This window comes from Sorex fumeus, unplaced genomic scaffold, assembly GCF_029834395.1.
Source record: "Sorex fumeus unplaced genomic scaffold, SorFum_2.1 ptg000051l, whole genome shotgun sequence".
NCBI classification, from domain to species: Eukaryota; Metazoa; Chordata; class Mammalia; order Eulipotyphla; family Soricidae; genus Sorex; species Sorex fumeus.
In genome coordinates, this window is record NW_026606108.1 from 2,889,164 (window position 1) to 2,893,050 (window position 3,887).

The following is a 3,887-nucleotide window of genomic DNA, read 5'->3' on the forward strand; positions in this document are numbered from 1 at the left end:
AGTCCCTTGGGGCTAAACTGACAAGGGGTTCACCCGCTAGTCCCCTGAAATGCAAATTTCCGAAGAAAAATTCCCCAGACCGGTCCCCACCTCCCAAGGGGCGGCACGGCCCTTTGTAAAAATCTGGCTTCGTGAAAGCTGCTCTCAGCTTAAAACTGAGGAGCTGAGCCCGCGTGCCAGGCTCGGACTGGGCCCTCTGAACTTTCAAAGCTTCTTCTCCTCAATTCCGCACCCGCGCTGCGGGGGCTTCAAACCGCAATGGGTAAACGAGGCCGGGCGAGGGGCACGGGCGGTCAGGCGCAGCCGTTCACGGTGGGGTGGGTGACCTGGGCCAGGACCCCAGCCTGGGGCGCTAAGCACCTCCAGGTTCTGCCCAGCGCCCTGCGACTGGCAGTGGCAGCGGCCCTGGCCCGCGCAGGCGCAGAGGACGACGGGGCGGGCCGGCGCGCAGGCCGGAAGCGGAAGCAAAGCTTCAATTTGCCCTCAGCGTCACCCGCCCTCGTCGTCTCCCACATGGTCTAGCGGTTAGGATTCCTGGTTTTCACCCAGGCGGCCCGGGTTCGACTCCCGGTGTGGGAAGGCAGAGCTTTTTAAAAAAAACGACAACTTCATTTCGCTGCGCGTTCGGAACCAAGGACACTGAATAATTGTTGGAACCCTTAATTCCTTTGGAGATTCATCTGGCCGGGTTGATCTGGACCGCGTGGTATCGCCTTTTTTTAAAAATAAAGTATAATTATTAATTTATTAATAAATATTCTATTTAATGAATTGCTTAAAAATCCCGCCGGACTTGTTATTTTCCACATCATCCAAATCGTTTAAAATGCCAGGACACACGATCCTGATTTCAGTGTCATGGTGAAATGGTGTTAGACACAGGAAATCTTCCCGTGGCCCCAGGTTTGTTGAGATGATAGTGACAGGTGCCACTGGGTCGAGTTTAGGGTGAACAGCGGGATGCTTTGATATGCCCAGGTGAGCGTTCATTTACCTGGGTGCCACCTGCGTGTGACTAGAGCAGCTGGGGGACGGGGTGGGGGGAGACTAGCGCTTCCTTTAGACAACAGAGTTCAACTGAGTTCTTGGGTTCTGTTCATTTGCCCCCACTCTGCTGCACTGGGATTCCCAGAGAGGAAAGAGGCTCCCACCCTCGCACAGGACCAGGAGAAGACAATCCGGTGCAATGGGGATTAGCACACCCTTTTACAGGTGCCAGGAGGCCAGTGCCATCTCCAGGATGGGTCCGGAATGGCTTTCTATGCCCAGGTGAGCATTCATTTATCTGGCCTGCCCCCAGGTGAGCAAAGGGACCAGTCAAGCCCAGCTGTCCCCTCTGAAAGTTGTAGTGTTTGCACCATTCAAGGAGGCTGGTGGGATCCTGGACCCCCACCATGACCGGAGTATCACGGCCTCTCCATGAGGACAAGAGGGCTAAGCATCCAGGGCATCTGGCAGAGGACGCAGGCAGAAAAGGCACCCAATTTGGAGGAAACAAATTAGGGAAAGTGGCCATTTCTTCTTTTGGTGGGCGAGGGGGGAGGGGAGGGGCTGGAGAGGTGTCATATCCAGCAATGCTCAGGGTTTACTACTGGCTCTGCACTCAGGATTCACTCCTGGAGGTGCTCCAGGTCCTTTGGGAATGCAGGGGTCAGCTGCATGCAAAACAAACACCTTCCTGCTGTATTATTGCTCTGGCCCCAGGGTGCATCATTTTTTGTCAGTAAACCTAGAGGCTTATAAAAGAAACCAAAGGAAAAAATATTTTGAAGCCTCTTTTATTTAAAAAAAAAAAATGCAGGAGGCCAAGGACTTCCCTCTGAGTTGGGATATGCTTCAGAGTGGCACTGTCTTCGGGGGCGCTCCTGTGGGACTTAGGGGGCCACAGAGGTGCTGAGAACCAAGCCCCAGACCTCCTGGAGGGAGAACATGTGTTCCAGCTCCTGAAGTACTCCTCTGGCCCATGAGCTCAGGGAACCACTCCCAAGAGGAGCAAAATAGCAGAAATGATCTCATGGCTTATAACCTTCAATGCAGACGGCTGGCAGCCACCATTTTCTACGAAGTTCTCAATTTCTCACCAGCTGGTTCCAGCTCACTGCCTGTGAATCACATTTTCCTTCATAGGGTTATACTTCTTCTACTCTGGTGTGTTGGTTGGTTGTATCTTCTTATTTTTTAATAGAAATAAACCATTTATGGTCATGTATTAATAAGAGCTGGGCCTTAGAAGAGGTGAAGAGGCCAGGTGAGAGAGACACCTAGAGAAGATGAGGAGGAAGACTTTTCACCTTCTACAGAAATGCTGCAAAGGTTGGGCTCATGCTTCACATGCTGCAGCCCCGAGTTCCGGCTCTAGAACCACATGGTTTCGTGAGCACTTCTGAGAAACTGGGAAGCAACCTCCAAACACTACTGAGGGTGATATAAAAAACAATCAAATAAGTTGAACTCTGTGGGCTACAAGACTCTTTTCCTAGTTCAATGACTGTTTCAACCCCTAACTCCATTCAATCATCCCTACAGACCAAGCTCAGAGAGTGGCCTTGGCTAGGCCTAGGTCCACTATTATTTCAGACAAATGAACAGCATCTTTCCCTTCACCAGTTGGCGGATCCTCAGTTTCTTAGTTGAATTCTGACCACCAAGAGAGATCACTTGGTGATCTTCAGGGAACTGTAGGTTAAGGAAAGAGAGAAAGAGAGAATGGAAGAGAGAGAGGAAAGAAAGAAAGAAAGAAAGAAAGAAAGAAAGAAAGAAAGAAAAGAAAGAAAGGAAGGAGAGAAGAAAGGAAGGAGGGAAGGAAGGAAAGAAGATTAACATGTACAAAATCAAAAAAAATAAGGAGCAAATCCCAGAGCTTGGCACAATTTTCCAAGTCATTGCTGCAATATATAAACTATATATCATATAGTATATATATTATATATGAGCTGCCTTCTCAACCTGTGATTTGGTATAGAGAAAGTAAATCCCCAGTGAATATACTGGTTTGTGTTTTTTGCATACTAACATTCAGGACCCAATTGTAATGAGGTCGGGAGCCGAGAGAATGCACACTTCTGTGTAAATCAGTGAGCTGTGTGCCCTCAGCTGCTTGTACTTCCCACAGTGGTGATGCTCTTTATCCCTATAGAGGTTAAATTAGGAGTTGTTAGTGTTAAATAACAAAACTCTTAAGGGAACTAGTATGACAATAATAGTTACAAATGATCACACTGGATAAGAACCGAGTGTTGAAAAGTAGGTAAAGGGATATACATGATGGCTTTTCAGTATCTGACTGAACACATAATGCCTAAAAGGAAAGGGAGGCAGAGAGAGAGAGAGAGAGAGGGAGAGAGAGAGAGAGAGAGAGAAAGAGAGAGAGAGAGAGAGAGAGAGAGAGAGAGAGAGAGAGAGAGAGAAGGAAAGTTCTGCCGTGGGTGAGACGGGGACTCTGGTGGTGGGAAATGTGCACTGGTGAAGGGTCAGGTGTTGGAACATTGTATGACTGAAACCCAATCATGAACAACTTTGTAACTGTATCTCACTGTGATTCTATTTTAAAAAGTAATAAAAATTTTCAGAAAAATTATCACTCTCAGGCCTTGAACTTAAACTATTTCTGTGGATTGGGAAGCAACTGTTCTCAACTGAAAAAACTCTGTCAAGGGCACTTCTGGTTGTAAATTCTCAAGCCCTCCAACATAATCTTTTTCTCAATGTAGTTACTTTGTCACCTACTTTCTGCCTAATTCAGAAAAAACTTTTTAAATAAATTCCTTTCTAATTTATATTTTAAAAAGAACTCTTCATTGAAATTAACTTGAAAATTTGCCATGGCCTTAAAATACTCTACTGTATTTCGCTTGTCCAGTAGGTAAAGCATGCATAGCTTCTTTCCC

General features: G+C 47.2%; 1 non-coding gene across 1 annotated transcript; it reads left to right on the forward strand.

Moving 5' to 3' along the window:
• Nucleotides 1–507: 507 nt before the first annotated feature.
• Nucleotides 508–579, forward strand: TRNAE-UUC (transfer RNA glutamic acid (anticodon UUC)). Its single transcript has one exon. It is a non-coding gene; the product is annotated as a tRNA-Glu (tRNA).
• The last annotated feature ends 3,308 nt before the right edge of the window (nt 580–3,887 follow it).